This window comes from Cupressus sempervirens, chromosome 1 (genome assembly GCF_028749045.1).
Source record: "Cupressus sempervirens isolate cs-2001-9-10 chromosome 1, ASM2874904v1, whole genome shotgun sequence".
Taxonomy (NCBI): Eukaryota; Viridiplantae; Streptophyta; class Pinopsida; order Cupressales; family Cupressaceae; genus Cupressus; species Cupressus sempervirens.
In genome coordinates, this window is record NC_143118.1 from 392,683,380 (window position 1) to 392,701,884 (window position 18,505).

Below are 18,505 nucleotides of genomic sequence, written 5' to 3' on the forward strand. Positions count from 1 at the left end.
GACTTATAATCTCTGAGTTTTTCAATGAGTATGAGTTTACTGAATTCTTCTGTTTTGCTTGTTAAAAAAATTCCTACAGAACTTCAAGAATTACCTGGCCAAACCACTACCAAACTACCCTTTTTGGCATGCTGAAGACTGTCTTAGGAATTTCCTTATACATTCGATGAGGACAGTAGAACTACAATTTCCAATTTTTTTTCAAGAGTATGCTCAAATTTTATGACAATGTCTTACTCTGCAATACATTTGATTGATAGTCATCATAATGATCATTGATCTTTATTAATCATCCGTTCAGTAAAATACTAAAAGGGGACTAGGTTAATTATAAAACCAGTGGAAGTAGGTTTATTAGGACTAAGCTAACTAAAAAACTAGTGGAAGTAGGTTTATTATTTTGAGTATAAATAAAAAATACTCAAATGGTAATTTTTGAGTTTTATAGGTGGCCACACAGTTGGTTATAGAAATCTTGTTTTGAAACATTAGACTAACTTCAGATAAATAATTGCTATAGCTGGATTATGAATATGTGCAAGGATAATAAATCTCTGATCTGCTGGATAGTCAACTTTTGATTTCTAAATGTATATGTAATTAAGCATAACAAATTTTTAGTGACGATTATATATACACTAGGTAATTAGCTTAGCTATTATTGCTTTTACTAGTGTTTTAAAAAAATCATTTATCCATGGGAATGACCTCCCCACCTCCCCATGTGCTAAACCCCCTCTTTTGGGTGAGTGGATAAACCAAGAGTGATGTCCCCTTGTCATCCCATGACGATCACTTTTTGCAACGGACCGGGCCACAATATGTTTTGGGACACCAAAGTTTGCCTGGGATGTCTGAGGGACTTTGCCCAAACAATTGTGTATTTTTCTTAAATCATTAAAAAAACTTGGTTTTAAAAAGTGAACATCCCCTATTTTCAATCATACTCAATCTCTATAAATTTTTTTCCAATTTTTAAATCTGTAGACTTTAATTATATTTAAATCTTTATATTTTTTCGTTTTGTTAATATTTGTGAGTTCTAAATGAATTTTCACAAGTTTACCAGAAATATATCACGTGTAGAAATGCCAGTTTTGTATTAGGAGCTGTTTTGTCATCACCAGTGGTTCACAATTTTCAGTATACATATTAAACTATAGAAAAAAGTTCTTGGGATTAGAGGAATGTTTAACTTATTCCATTAGAATATCTATATCACCTATGTTTTTTCAAGTTAGCATTTGATCATTTAAAGAAAAATTCACTTTCCTTCTAATAAAGAAATAACAACATTCATTTGATTCTCGACTGCTTGGGAGACTGCTCTTGAGCTAATGTTAAAAACATATTCATTTATTACAATGTACAACCTTTTAATTCTAAAATAAATTAAAATAATTTTAAGTAAATAATAAAACAAAGGAGATCTATATAAATCATACTCTCATACATGTATTTTCCTATGTTCCACAGGGACGTGTCCCTTTGGTTTTTTAATCCATTTGCGTACTGGGGGTGAAATGGAAATGTGAGGACATTTTTCCCCTTTCCCCATACCGTCCCCAAGTCAACCAAATTGGGGACCGTCCCTGAACCGGCCATTTTTTTATCAGTGGAAACGCGGGGACAACAATCAGTTTTGGGGATGGCAAGGCCACCCCTTGCTCGTCCCTAGTATTGATTGCTGTCCCCAATTTTCCAGCTGGTACAAGACACAGATAAAAGGCAAAAATGTTAATTTTTTAAAAAATGTTTTGCTTGACCACACAGGCCGCACGTAGCTTCTAGATTATACGTAAAATTTTGGAAACCCTATTTTGACTTTGAAAACACTAAATGTGCAAGTCCTCTTATTTGTAGTATTATCAAAGTTGCAAAGAGGAAGAGGAAAATATAGAGCAGCAACAGCAGTGAGGAAAGTTTGCATTTTGGAGTTGCAAAATGAGGTTTTGCATTCATATCTTCTTCATTCTTGGTATGCATTTTGTTTTACAAACATTATTTTGGGAGCTACACTACAGTGTATTGCCATCTTTCATGAATAGGTGTGCAAGGAATCAAAGGATGCAAATTGATTAGATGAGGAAAAAATGAGGCCACTAGATTGCACATGGAAGGGGAGGGGTTGAAAATGTGGAGTTCAATAGAGAATGCGCAAGCCAATATGCTTATGAGTAGCACAATGCTCCACAATCACAACCTTAACTAGTAGATAAAAGGGAAAAAAGACCAAAAGAGAAACAAATATTGCTGATTTGTTTAATGTGGCTGCAAAAGAGAAGGCTGAAGAATTTATTGGTAGGTTTCTTTTTGTTCATGGTATGCCATTCCATTTGTTGCGTTCCTCATTTTATAAACAATCATGCAAAGATATATATGCTGCTGGTCCATCATTTGTACTAGTGGGAGAGACAAAACTACGTACCTATGTTCTTAATAAAGATTACTAGTCATTTTAATGGAGGATATGAGACAAACATGGATGCTCGATCATCATCGATGGGTAGATCGATATCAAACATTGGCCACTCATCAATCTTATTGTTAGTTTACAACATGCTCTTATTTTCTTATAGCTATTGATTGTACAGGGAAAAGAAAGGATGTGCCCGTCCAATTTCAGATTTTGAAAGATGCTATAGAAGAGGTTGGGCCTTCAAATTTTGTTAGTCACTAATTCAGCCTGGGTGTGTAAGTTAGCTGGAGTGATGGTTGAGAGTACTTATAGACACATTTTTTGGACCCCATGTTGTGTACACGCATTAATAACAACTTAAGGATATTGAAAAATTGATTGGATAAAGGCTATGGTATCTGAGGCTAGAGATGTGCAAATGTTTATTTGCAATTATCACACATCTCTTGCATTATTTAGGACATTTTCAAAGAAATAATTCCTCAAGCCCGTGCACACTAGATATGCTAGCTACTTCATTTTGTTGGAGAGGATGCTTGAGGTCCAAGAGGGCTTACAATCCATGGTGGCTTATGCAAAGTAGAATAGATGGCATGAATCAAGCAGCTTGAATGGAAGAAGTGTAAAACAAAGAATCCTGGATGATAATTGGTGGACCACAATGAGATAAGAAATTTAAATAATTATTATTGTTAATTTGATAAAGTCATTTTTGATTTTAGCATTTGCTGATTTTATCATTTAAGAATTAACAATTTTAAAATATATGATGTTTCTCACTTGTAATTGCTTGCATTTGCAGTTACATTTGCTCCTTCATTGATCCTATTGTGCGGGTCATTAGATATGTTGATACTAACTCTCCTAGCCTTGGAGAGATTTATGAGGCTTTTGAAAGCATGCTTGGGCAGATCAAGATTGTTATTCTTGCCAAGGACCCTAATTTGGGGCTCTATGGCGAGCTTCTTAAGCCCATTGTGATGCAAAGGTGGCACTCCACTTCATATGGCAACCTGTGCTGTCAATCCTAAATGGTATACACCAAGGCTTGGGAGAGTGCCTCCATCTAGGAATGAGGAGATGAGTCTCAATTCTAAAATCTCAAGTTTTACTTTTCAATTTAAATATGAAATAGCAAGCTTCAAAATAGATCATTTCAATCTTCAATGGTCATTAATCATTATTTGACATTGTGCTAATTTAATATATATTTTATTTGTTCGACTTAAGCGAAGGAGAGCTTCTTCAAGACCCTTAAAAAAATGTATAATGATAGAGATGCTAACACTCTTTGGGAGCAATAGCTTGGCTCAAGACCTCACTAAATCATAGGTTGTAGATTTAAAACATTCACAGAGGTTAGTTGTTGAGGCTAGATGGGTCGGTAAGTGGGCTCTCATTAGGAATCTTTGTGCTATTACTTGGGATTCTCCTCCCCACAGTTGGGAGTTGAGGATGACAACTATGGCCAAATGACGACTGCAGGAGCACTTGGGAAAACGATTGACTCCTCGGGGTTCCCTACATGTCAGTTGTTGGAATGGTAATGATACCTTATGGTCCTTACCGAGATTATTTTTGGATGTCATTGGTTTTGCCAACATTGTTTTAGTTACGAAGACCCCGAGTCTCGTTGGCCCTCTCTGTGGCATTTCTGGGTTTCAGTGGCTTTTAGCTTTCAAAGATGAAGTTAGGTTTTCTAGTGGGGTCCGTGGTTTCAGTGGGGTTGTGTGCCTTGTTAGAGATCACCTTTCTAACGCGATCTCTATTGTACACTTAGACTGCTTTGCATAATTCCCATGGCTCTGTATTCAGATGAGAGATTGCTTTGCCAAAGATATCGACATTGTTGTTTGTTATTTTCCTTAGACCACTTCACCCTACGCTATCCATAGTATGAAGGGTGTTGACCCTTTTGAGGAACTTCAAAATTGTATTAGTAGGTTTTTGGCACTAGGGGAGATCATCATTTTGGGGGACTTTAATGCCTGTACTAGAGACCTTCATACCCTCTCTATGATTGGGTGATGGATTCTATTTGTACCGCAGAGTTTGATTTGGGCCTTTTAGCATTTTTGCACTCATCTGATGATTGTGACGGCCACTTGACCCGATATGGTCGACATCTCTTATAGTTATGCGAGTCTTCAAACCTTGCGATCCTGAACTAGCTCTCCTACTTTCCAAGTTTCAGTCTCTTCACCTATTGGCCCCATTACAGGGCCACTACTGTGGTGGACTATGCCCTCTCGTGCACCTCCTTCATCTCCTCTATTACCCACTTCTCCATCTCTCGTCTCCCCATGTCGATCATTATGTTCTCAGCCTCTCCTTCTGTGCCTCTCCATCCTACCGCCCCTCCCTTGGTGCCACCTCCCATTCACGCTCTCTTCTCCTTAGTCGATGCCGATTGTGATACCTTTACCTCCCATCTCAAACAACTCCTTCATCCATTGTCCCCACTGATTCTTGTTGTGCCTCCACCTATTTCAACCTCCTTGCTACCTTGATTTGTGAGTTTGCTGTCCTCTCCTTCCACCATCACACCACCTCCTTCTCTTGTCGCCAATTCTGCTCTAGATCTTGCCCTATCAATCATTGGTTTGATGATGATTGCAAATTTGCCCACGACCTTGTTCGCCGTGCCTTCTCCTCTCATGACCATTTGTTCCCCCAGCTGAGACTTTCCTACCGTCACCTCTTTCGCCATAAGAAACGTCTATTCTACCTCTCTTAGTGCAAATTCCTCACTGCCTCCCTTTGCCAGTCCTCAAAACACTTATGGTGTACCCTTTCTCTTCGACCCTCCCTTACCCATTCCCCATCCCCCTCCTCTACCCTCGCCTCTCTAGACTTAGGCTCATTGGTGTCTTACACTTGCACCCTCTAAAACATCCCTAGCTAACCCCCATTTCATCTCACCCCTCTTTACCATTACCATCTCTTCGTCTTCACCAACATTTGTGAGGTTGTCAGATCCATGAGAAGTGGTAGAGCTGTCGACGAGGAAGGGTTCCAGGTGGAACTCTTTAAACTTGGTATTACAATTTTAGGTTCTTTCTTTAGAGTGCTCTTTAACAGAGAGGTTTGCACTGGCTTCCCCCCCTCTTGGTTGCAGCACATTATTCACCCAATTGACAAGTTGGCTTCACCTTGGTAACTACAAGACCATCATGGTTGGGCAAATGTTTGCCAAATTTTATGCTACTGTCTTTCACACTATTCTCTACAGAGAACTTGATAGATGACATCTTTGTGCGAGAGGTTAGTCTGGGTTTAAAGCAGATTTTCATTCTATGGATCACATCTTGACTCTTCGTGCTATCATTGAGGAGGTTCGCCACCTGTCAATAAAGTCTATTGTTGCTTCGTAGATTTTTACAAAGCATTCAATTCCATCCGCCATGCCACTTTGTTTCAGAGACTTAGAGACATTGGGATCTCAGAGGTCGTTTTGATAGCTACTATAGGGCTATATGAGGGTGTGGTCTGTCCATTCTAGACTCAGCAGGGCCTCTTCGATACCATCTAGAGGACTATTGGAATGAAGTAGGGCTGCCCACTCTCCCCCACCTTATTCTATATCTACATTGACTAGCTGGAGGCTTTCCTTTGGGACACCTTGCTCCTTGATGATGGTTGCTATTTGCACTAAGTTTTGATTTCCATACTTCTTTTATTGATCATGTTGTTCTTTTGGCTTCCTCTGTTGAGGGCTTGTAACTCCTCTTGGACAGTTTGTATTCCTTTTGTGACTTGAGAGTTTGAGACAACTCACAGTCAACTTGTGGAAGACTTGGGTCATGGTCTTTAATTGCTTGAAGATTTCCCATTTGCACTTCTTTCAGGGGGTGGATCTTGAGATTTCATCCAATTACACCTACCTAGGCATCCAATTCTTTGGTCTCTAGTTCAGCATGAGATTGGCCATGCAGCCTTGAGGCAACAAGGGCTTGGGCTTCCTTGCTCACCCTTGAGAGATAGTGCTTTCCTCACCAGTTTCAGGACACCAGGTCCAAGATATCTCTCTTGGATTCTTTGACTAGGCCGATTGTTTTTATATGGCTCTGTTGTTCGGGTGTCTTCTCTCCTTGTTGCGAACTAGGCTCCTATCGAGTGGGTCTAGGCCATTGTCTTTGAAATACCATTAGATGTCACCAATATACACCCACAAGCATCATTTTGGTCGAGTTTAGGGCTCACTGCTTTAACCTTGGAGCCATTTTTGATTTGACCTGGTTTATTCATTAACTTGGGGGTTTTGCAAACTTAGTAGAGAGTTGTCACAAATATCCTTACTTGGCTTGTCACTCCTCTAAAGTGAACTTAGTGTGCCGATCCCACTAGTAAGGCCTGTTGCTAGTTTTCTTAGGCCATTGCTCTCCTAGTCTTTATGGACATTGATATTCACCATTTGCCTCCCTTCTAATACTCTTTGGATGCTCCTGCTCACCTCCTCCTTAACGAGTGGGAGTTGAGCGAGATTATAAGGATGGACATCTATAGGTGGTATATCCTCATGACCTGGATTGATCTTGGGGAGAAGGGGGTTTGTCCCTGGATGGCCTTCTATGTAGAGCACTACAATTTAGGATGGTTTCATCATGCGCCCCTCTTATGTCGATCGCACTATCCTGATGGCCTGAGTACTCCTCTGGGCTTCCTTAGAGTGTGTTCTCATCATCTTCGTAAATAGATCAACCCCCAGATTGACAGAGATGCTTGGATTTGCTAGCTTTGTGATCTGGGTGTGGCCGAGATGGAGTTACATTTCCTATTCCACTATTCCATTTACAATGAGATTCGTGGGAGATTCCACTATTTGTTCAAAGGCTGCCAATCTTTAGCTTCCTTCTTCAGTTACACCTATCAACGATGCCTATATGTAGTCTACCACATACATTAGCGCGATCCAACTACAATAACTTTGGGGCTCACAATGAGTCCCCATCTTTGAATGGTGTTCTATATTGCTTTCCAACCTGATAAATTCCTTAAACTGGTGATGCTAAGTTTAAATCTCAGTAACCCAAGAACTAGGTCCTCCCAAACAAGCTAAGTAAGATAGCAAATGTTTAGATCACCATACAATTAACGTCAGACACCCGATGAAAGATGGTTTAGTTGCAAATGCATGCTCAAGAAAATCACCCAAATCCACAAGTATGTACAAACCATGATTGTCAATGGTAACATCTGCAATAGTGTGAGTCACACAATTGTAACATGCTAAAAATTCATACTAAATTAATGTATTCGAAATATCTAAAAATAACATTTCTTTTCAATTAACATGAAAGACAGTTATAACTACCTATGCATGGATATCGTTTTCCTTTCCATTTATACTTAAACAAGTAAATGAGTAGCTGAATCAACTGCCTTAATCCAAATAAATAGAACCCAACCATTTTATCTAACTATATTACTTAATAGAAAATGCAAAGCATAAATATAAAGTAAAGTACCCAAATTTCAGATGTTTGCATAAGGACTTTGACATTGAGTTGTACAAGCCTTGGCTACCAGAGGAGAGGAGAAGCATTGCCATGGGTTTAACCTCCTAATCGTGGGAACTTAGTATCCCTACATAATCTCTTCCGAGAAAGGCCCTCCCTACCTTGGGGATTAAGCTTGGGGCACCATTGTCCAACCACTGAGCATCCTGGTGTTAGAGCGCTGGCTAAACTATCAGCTAGGCTTAGGATACCTTCCATACACCTATCTACCAACTATTAACACCTTGGCCTCTAGTTATCACAACAACAAGCATGCCACTAACCTACCTTGGCCAAGGACTTGCGAGGGCACTATATCCCTGATCATCCACTCCTCGACTTGACAACAAGACTACACTAAGGACTATCATGATCTGACACGGGTTTTAAACAAATCATAATTACTTGTTTTGAGTTATTGATGGTTCTTTTCTTTTATCATGCAGAGATAGACCATAGCTCACCCTTTATCTCGACCATGCTGGTCTTACTGGATGATTCATTGGGTGGATGTGTGAACATTTGTAATCAAAGCCAATGTTTTTGCCAAACTAGCCTTGGCATTTATAAAAGAAGTCTAAATGTTTAGACATTTATTTGTATAGACAATACATCTGCCATTTTGGCATTTGACATAACAAAAGATAGCTAAATGCTAAAGCATTTATTTGCACAGGCAATACATCTGCCTTTCTGGTGTTGACATAATAATAGGTAAATGAATATTAGAGCATTTACACGCAACTAATGCATTAGCCCTTCTGGCACTAGCATTATAAAAAAGGTAATTGAATTTAGAAAAAAACACTATTTTGAATTTGCAAAGTGCTATTTCTTATCGCAAGAAATATATATTCAAATATCCTTGTATAAGTTTATACTCCAGTATTCATAATCTTGGAGAGAGAGCTTCTTAAATGAGAGAATGCTACAGTTCTAAATCATTCTTATTGTGTGTGCAAAATAAAGAACAATGGTTCATAACACACGACCATTGGTTCAATGTGGCCAAAAAAACAAATACTAATGTGGGCCACCCAACAAAATAATATAAGGCTGATGGAAAACATTATAGAAATATAGCCGCTCAAGATGAATGATAAACTATTGCCAAGGAATAATATCAACCCACGTTATTTACCTTAGTATAATAATATCATGTACCACCTACCTATACTTGTGTATCTAACGTGTACGTCTAATATTATGTCGATGTATATATACGTCTTATTCTAATTCACGCATAAATACACGTATGTGTGTGTCTGTGTGTATATGCAAGCATACATAGATAGTATGATACTATTGTATTAAGGCATGGCAATATCACATTAAGCTCTAAGATCATCAAATATAAGGTAACATATTTTAATTAAATGTTTAGTGATCCTTTTTTTTAAATAATGCATATTTATTGATTGGGTAGCTCATGGTAGTCCCTAGTATATTCTTCCTTGCCTAGTCGCTCTTTCCCTTGGCCTTGGTGGTTAGAATCCATACTTGTCGACTCGTAGGTGAAGTGGTTTCCCATGCCCAATTCCTTTCTTGGCAATGCTTTGCCCCTTTGACTTTCTCTTGCAAGAAGTTCTCCACAATAATATCATATTACTCAAATTATCATAATTACTATAACAAATTATTAATCATAAAACATCATATCGGCTAACTACCATTGCACTTCCCATGAATGAATAACCAACTTTCCAATATTTCAAGATAACAATATAATAACATCATATTGACTAGCTAACATGTCACCTTCACATGAAATCATAACAATTTACCATCTTACCATTTCACATTATTACAACTAATTTTAACAGCCAACTGACTTCACATGAAACTCAATGGCTATATGAGCAATTTCAAATTAGGCAGAAATTGGATGTAACAACAATTAACAATTGAACACTTGAGAGAAGATTTAGTTCCATACTGGGAATGTAGTACACATATCTAGAAATATTAGATTCCTCCCACCAAACTTTATTTGCATTAATTATACTGATGAGTGAAGTGTCGAGAGGCACTAGAATCTATGTACCGAGTAAAAGACTTCACATGATAAGTAGGACATTTATTCATGGAAGTATAAAATGTAGATTCTTTCTACGTTGAGTGCTTTGTGACATTGGCCTTAGGCTAAAACCCCTCCTTGCTTCTGCTGTTGTGAAGCTGTTTGATTCTAATAGTCCTTTATTTAGTCCCCAGATTTGTGGCGATAGTTATACTGACTGATTGGAAACTTTTTGCTGAGCTGATTAAGATCTTCCTTTATCCTTGTGAAAGGTTTTGGTTGCAAATGCATGTTATGAGGAGGAAGAAGTTTCAACACTGTTAAACTATTGTTTCGAACAGTCCTGGAGACTTGGTGCACAAGTTTGAAAAGTTTAAGTCAACAATAGTTGTAGTAATGTTGAGCGTTTCTATGAAGTGCTCGTAGGATTTAGGTAGGCTCTTTAGGGTTATGACTACCATATCCACCTCTTCCAGTTTTTGACCAATGGCCTCTAGCTGATATCGATTGTCCTTTATCTTTGTCAGTTTCTCTTGTAAGGACGTATGTTCGTCCATTGTGATGATAGAAAATAGCTAGTTCTTAAAGAAGATTACACAACTATTATCTGATGTCTCATTGAGATCCTTCAAAATAGTCAAGATCTTTGTAGTTGTTAAGTCAGATGGCACTTGTGGCAGCTAATCATGAGACTTTGAGAGTTTGATAAGCATGATTGCTTATTGGTTGTGCTTGTCAAACTTATCCCAATCTTGTCCAACTCTGGTAGACAAGACTGTTCCCCAGACATGAGTTCGTCAAGGTGAATGCTTGAAGATAGTCATCATGTTCTCTGCTTCTATGTGTTGTAATTTTTGTTGAATCCCTTAGTGCCTTCCAACATTATGTTGGTCAAGGATGCCAAGGATGCCATTGTGCACACTTTCTTAGGCCACAAAAAATGAGAAGTTTTGAAGAGGCAAAAACTTGATTATGAAATTTGAGTCAGAAATCCCAATGTAGGAACAAAGGCAGTTTCAGGTACAAAATTAAAAAAATCTGAAGTATGGTTGGCACAAATTTTAGTGTACAGATGTTTGACAGACAGAAAATTCTGTCGAAGACATATACATCTTACACTGAAAACCCATAATGAATATGTAGGTTAAATATTAATTCAACCAAAAAATCAAAGAATTTTGAGAAAAACCCTAGTTTGCAGAAAATAAAATATGAGAACCCTATACATAGAATCAATGGCACAAAACAAGCAAGAAAAGCAGAATACGGACCAATATTTGCTAGAGAATAACCAGGAGTAGCACATTTTAGAAAAAATACAGTTGTAGCTGTCTTTTGCAAGAAATGAGAAAATCCTAGCTGTTTTAAACCCAAAAAAGGTTGATAAACAAAGAAATTGTAGGAAAAATCTTGCACGAGCCATCAAACACAAAAAAACCACTTAAAATGGGGTTTGCAAAGATGACGTTTTGAGTAATCCCATCGGTAACAAAACATTGTCTACAACAAATGAGTTCATGTTTGTGGGATACAAAGCTACAAAGAGAAAATGTGACCTCAAACACAAAAAGAAACCCATGACCAGTGACCATAAACAGGTGGAGAATAATGACCAGAAGAAAACACAAACATTTTGAAAAAAAATATGGTTGAGTAAAAGAAAATTAAAGTTTAGGGTATTTGAACACCCATGAATTGCATGATGAAGTAACTCGAAAAACCATGCTCTCAATTTTCAAATGAAAAAACCATGTTGCAAAAAAATGAATCTGTTTTCCAAAAACTAAAAAAATTTCATTCAAACTTCCTTGGAAAAATGAAAAATTGTATTTTTTTTTGCTTTGATACAATGTTTTCATAAAAACTTGAATGAATTAAATTGTGTTACAAGATTCAAGATTGGCAGATTAATGGATTTCCGGATGATTGATTGATTAACAGAGGAACAAATGCGTTACTTATAAAGAATTACAAGGATGTTGTTTCTAAAAGAAACAACGTAGACTGAAGACAAAATTAGAAACAAAATTGAAGACAGGATAGGAAACATTCCTATCTGGACTGAAAACAAAAGAGACATGATAGGAAACATTCCTATCTAGACCGAAAGACGGACTACAGACAAGTAGTTGACCATTATAGAAAGTATTTAACTAAGGAGATAATAAAGATATTAAAGATATTATCTTAATATCCAACCTTAATGATTAACATACAGATGTCGGAACATTTTGTGATAATTGAGACCCTCCCTGGATCTATAGAATGCTGAAACCAAGAAGCTTTGCTAGAAGAGCACTATGACTCAAAACAAATTGCAATTACAAAACTTCATTTTTGTGAAAAAAACAGCAAAACCCAAAATCTCATGCAACCTTTGCCTATTATAGACAACATGAAATGATTTTTCAGGAGAAAATCAACAAACCCGAAAAAAGAAAAACAGATTCCGAAGGCGAAAAATGCAGCTTCACCTTGATCAGGAAGCTTGACAACTTGTGCTGTTGGCTGGGAAGCATTTTGCCTTGCTTGGGCAGCCAAATGTTTTCGGCACTCGAACTTCACATGGCCAAACTTGTGACAGTAATTACATTGTACATTTTGCTTCGTAGAGCCATCCAGGGATCGAGTAGAAGGTTGATGCTGGAAAGGCTGAGAAGACTGATGGTTGCCGATGTTCTTCTGAAAGGATTTTGCAGCAAATGCCTCCTCTGAGGAGGTTGTAGAAGCACTGCTGCCAAACTGTTGTTTCCAACGATCCTGTTGCAGAAGTTTGGTGCATAATTCTTGAAACTTCAGATCAACATTAGTTGACGTAATGTTGAGTGTTTTTATGAAGTGCTCATAGGACGATGGTAGACTTTTTAGAGTGATGACTACCATATCCTCTTCCTCCATTTTCCAACCAATAGCTTCGAGCTGATCGCGGATGTCCTTAATCTTTGTCAAATGCTCTTGCAAGGACATATGTTCATCCATCATAATGGAGAACAACTGATTCTTTAGAAAGAATGCCCAACTCTTGTCAGATGTTTCATGCAGCTCCTTCAGATATTTCCAGATTTCTGCAGCTGACTTGTCGGAAGGAATTTGCGGTAGCTGATCATCAATAACAGAGAGCTTAAGAAGCATAACAACCTCTTGATTGGGATCATCAAACTTGTCCTGTTCTGCTTGGTGGGAGGTTGGACGAGTCTTTGTGCCTAGAACAAGCTCATCCAAACGACGATACTCGAAGATGGTTAACATGCGTTGCTTCCAGTGTTTATTATTGCGGCCATTGAATCGTAGACTGCCCTCCGACTTTAGATTAGTCAAAGATGCCATTTCGAAGAATTCAGGTACAAACTTCAAGACTGAAATTCAACAGACATAGATTTCAAGGCAAATTCCCAGCTGACCCAGAAAAAATCAGAGAGTGACCCATAAGAGAACTCAAAAAACCAAGAAGGAATATGCTGTTTTTTTTGGATTTGTTGGCTCGAAAATCGAGGCACCTAGAAAAAACAAACAACCAAGTTGAGATCTCGAAAACCCTACCAAGAGTTTGCAAGCAAAAATTTTTTCCTGATCCAAAAGTTAGGGTTTCGAGCAAAATACCAGTCGGCTGCAAAAAACTCCAAATAATGGTAGTTTAGGGCACGTAGAGGGTTGGAAAACGGACATCCAAATACCACAAGATGATTTTGATCAGAATCATGAGTCCCCTACAAAAAATGCGAGTTGAATATGTGTTTTTTTATGCCATGATTTTCAAGAGGAAACAAGCCTCGATTGGTTGTAGATATGAGTGGTAGGGAAATTGGAAATGGATGTTGTGAGTTTGCAGATATGAGCAGAGGCGATCTGATGGAGGGTTTGCAAAAAAAGCGAGCAGCAGAGATGTGGCTTGAATTTGCGATTTGTTGCCAAGGAAATCGGCGATTTCTTAAAAAATGGCCACAATTTTTTTCAGATGTTTGATAAAATGATTTTGGATAATAAACCCTAGCTTGAGATTTCTTAGGCAGAAAACCCTAGGCGGGTTTTAGAGAAAATCGACTGAAATTTTTTTGAAAAAAATTTGAACAAATAATTTCAAGAAGAAATTATAATTTTTTTTCAAAAAAATTTAAGTATTAGCTTTGATACCATGTTACAAGATTCAAGAATTGGTAGATTAACAAATTTTCGGATGATTGATTGATTAATAGAGGAACAAATGTGTTTCTTATAAAGAATTACAAGGACGTTGTTTCTAAAAGAAACAATGTAGACTGAAGATGAAATTAGAAACAAAACTGAAGACAGGATAGGAAACATTCTTATTTGGATTGAAGACAAAAGAGACAGGATAGGAAACATTCCTATCTAGATTGAAAGACGGACTAAAGACAAGTAGTTGACCATTATAGAAAGTATTTAACTAAGGAGATAATAAAGATATTAAAGATATTATCTTAATAAATTGAACGATCAAACGATCATTTTCAGTGTAGGAAGATGATGTTTCCATTATGAAACAATGATAAACTTAGAAGCTATATAATATTTACAGAATCTACAATATTGACCATTTAATGAGAAATAATAAAGATATTATTCAAATTTCTAATATATTGGAAATTTATTGACATTAACACAATTTTTTAGGAAATTTGCTCTTTGTAGAGCTAGGGTCTTCCCTTATGTAGCAAAACGGCTAGTGTACCTTACAAGAATCATGCTAAATGACAAATAGTTGACATAATTTTGATTTACTTTTCAAAAAAGCTTTAATATTCTTTTTATGTTAAATTATCTTTCTTTGTATAAGCTTTGAGTGGTACTTTTTGTGTTGTATCTTTGATTTGATTAGTGATGATCTATTGCAATTTATTTGATGACACATTTTTATCCTCCATGTGTTGGTCGTTGACTGTTAACAATTGCTTCAACTTGCACATCAAATAGTTTGTGTTAAGAAGTAAAGTCCACACCTCAACTCTTATGGGTGGTGGGGTGAGGCAATTGTGCATAAATATAATTAATTCCAAACTCATTAAATTGATCACCAACAATTAAAATAATAATGCACAATAACAAGAAACCATACACCATAACATATTGATTTTTGTTCTCGAGGAAAACCCACTAGATGTTGTACTTAATATAAGTTCCCTCGATGCATTTAGTACATTTGTCCCTGTTAAAGGACAAACCCTTGTTAGGAGACCTTGAAACCTTGTTAGAAAGTTTTAACCCTGTTATGAGTTGATAAGAAGAAAAGGCTTACTATCTGAACACACTGCTTAAAGGAGTAAAGGTTAAACCACCTTTACTTCTGGATTACAAATCCAAGAAATGTGAATTGACTAATCGGCTTAGTTGCCAAAATAATTCCTTTGATGTCCACTAGGAATGATGAATTCTATTCATACCTCTTCTCAAAGCATCTAACAATATCTCAACTCTGCTTTGACAATCCAACATCAAGGCTTACATATGTACATATCATTCCATACTTCACAAATGAGGAAAATAACCTTTATACCAATTACAAATAATCAATTAGGTTGGCCTGATAGGGCTTTCCCAATGCATAATTAAATACATAGGACCATGCTAAGGCATACATGCCTTCTTAAGAAATTATACAATCATTACATGAAGTGTTCCGCACGCTACAATACATATTTAACACTTGCCAATAATAATCAACACATTACAATGCCTAGTTGGCTGCTAGAAAAATATATTGTGTAATGCCCCACCCAAAGATCCTTGGAACAAGGATAAATATAAGCCAAGATAATTTCTTTTTTAACGAGTATGGATGCACATGACATACAACATACAAGGATCACAAAGATCGCAACAGAAGACTAAACAAACATCCAAACACCAAAGTATCTCCAAATGCCACTATTGACCAAAATGACTAACCACAGAAGGACGCAAATGGTTCTGAATCCGAAAAAATTCCGAATTCAAAATGCAATTCCAAGGTATTCAAGAACACCGTATAGGGTATCAGAACACCTTCGAAAATTTTTCGGTCAAACCAAAAAGTGCTCGCTGTTCGCTCTGACAGGGTTTTCCAAAACCTAGGCAATACTTTAAATCAGTACAATGCGATACTTTCTTGTATCGTATGACCTTTCTAATGAAGGAGTGCGATACTTTTAGGGTTTTGGCGACACTTCTTCTGAAGGCATACGATACTACACAAGTATCGTACGACCTTTCTCCAATGGGCGTGCGATATTTCAAAGTATCGCACGATAGAGTTTATATGGGTGTGTGATACTTTCCAGTATTGCACGATTCTTCTTCTTTAGACGTGCAATACTTAAAAGTATTGCCTGATGCATGGTCGCCTAGGGAAAGCAAGAAATGCACAAAGGCAAACACGAGCATAAAACAAAAGAGAGAACCTCCACACCGGGGAGTACCTGATCAACAGTTGAGGCATAGACACTCGAAACAATAAGTACTAGATGGAAACTGCATCTAACCATCTAACATAGCAGTGAAGGGAAAGTACAAAAGGTAACATCACAGTGTACTGAAACCACATCGCAATGAACTGAAACAACGAACTAAGTGTGCAGGTCCTCCCAACCGTAATAACATCATAAAACCTCAAAGGTCTTACCCATCCCCCGTGCGTAACATCCCAAACTACCAACTAGATAGTTAGAGCTATCTTATAAGGATGTCACTACTAAAGCTTAAAAACATCATAAGAATAGGAAATCTAACATGCTAAACCAAAAGCAATGGATACTCCAACTAAGTAGATGACATCATCTATTGTATGCTAAATATCTTAATAAGGGAATGCGTCAATAAACTAACATCATCTAAACATGATATACACGCATTCTAATGAAAGCATAAATCACAAGAAGACATACTCCGGAACCCAAAGTACTAAGTGAAAACATCTAGCAATGGTTGTACTGGGATAATAGAGCGTCTCTGTACACTGGTCCCCAACAGTGGTGAAGCTAGCTACGCCTCCCAACCACATGAAACCGGTAGGTCCACTCTCGCTGTGTTGATGGAGATAATGATCCAACCACAAACACGCTCAAAGCAAATGTCCATGGCTAACACCCACGCCAAACAATAATGATGATTGAAACCAAGATCAGAGACAATGCATAAACTATAGGTCCTGGTTAGACACTCAATGGGCTATTATGTAGAGGCTAACATCATGGAGATTCACTTGGCATCGAAAAGCCTAAGCTAGTATTGACAGCTCACACTTCCCAATGGAAGGAGCACATCCTGAATCTTTTTATTATCTTAGTTTTATTACCACCCAATATTTTATTTAGTTATCATTTGATTAAAGCTCCCTCTACCAACCTATGGCGCCATGATTGCCAAGCTGAGAGATAGAAGCCCCCTCCATATGCTACCCTACGCTACCCATGTTCATCCAATGATGAGTGCCCATAGGCATGCATATTCCCAACCCAACCCCAATGATCATAACATTCAAAAGTACCACAAAAGATTGGGCCTTGCAAGTCACTCGACAAATGTACGCGTACGTACTTGTGTGTGGCGCACCACCATCATGAAGATCATAACACGAGGACTGGATGTGAAGACAATGCAAAAATACACTCAACTGAAAAGAAACTTGGGAGGACGGATGCAACACACATCTCAATGCAACATAAAAGTGCTACAATGGTCGGACTGACATCCAAACGGATTATCCAGGTCCACAACCAAACCCATGCTAAGAAAACCTGAGAAAATAGGGCGACACACAAAACGAGGTAAAAATCCCAAAATTGGAAAATCTTCGAAATTAAAACCCATTTGGTCTTTGGGCACAAAAGTCCCAAAAATCCAATAAAATTTGGGTTCAGACACTGTATGCAAAAATAGCCAGTATAATGGCACGAAACCCTAAACCTTCATCCCAAAAATTGGGAAAACGTTCATACTCGACGAACTGGATAGAACAAACAAACAAAAACGTAGGGGAACACTAGTTCTCAACCTCCAGAGAAACAACTACCAAAAACAGATACAAAATCTGAGCTAAAACAAGAAAATGGGAGAGCCCTACCTGATATCAAAAGGGGTAAAATGTGAATCAATCTAATAAAATAATAATCCCGCGTGAGCAGCTGAAAACTGCAGCAAAGCAAGGTCTCCTTGAGCCGGATCCAATGAGACTAACCTTGCAAAGATCCCATGCCCGAAGCTCTCACAACGAACAAAAAATGCAATCCCTCAAAGAAGGATTTCAGAAGAAAATCTCTCAATTTTGTATTTTGCAAAAGTGAGAAGTGAGGAATTAAATTCCTCTTTCCATACTTATTCACTTTTCGAGTGAATAATCAATTTGGGCAAATAGCTAGTTAGACTAGCTAGACTCCAAATCAACCCAAATGAAAATAGACTATTCTTGGAAATAGGAATTCATCTAAGGCAAAGCTGCCAAAAATTAAATTTATAAAATTTAAAGCCCAAACACCCAAAATCACAGAAATTTTCTTAACAACTTTCGCGACAATGCGAATCTCTAAATGCAAAGACACGCTTACAAGTCTAGTCACATAATGCAAATGAGTTCGGATT

At 37.6% G+C, this 18,505-nt stretch overlaps 1 protein-coding gene across 1 annotated transcript in view; it reads left to right on the forward strand.

The window, feature by feature from the left end:
- Window positions 1-18,505, forward strand: part of VPS41 (vacuolar protein sorting 41) — a 49,163-nt gene that overhangs the window by 12,815 nt on the left and 17,843 nt on the right. The gene's annotated exons all lie outside the window — the stretch shown is intronic.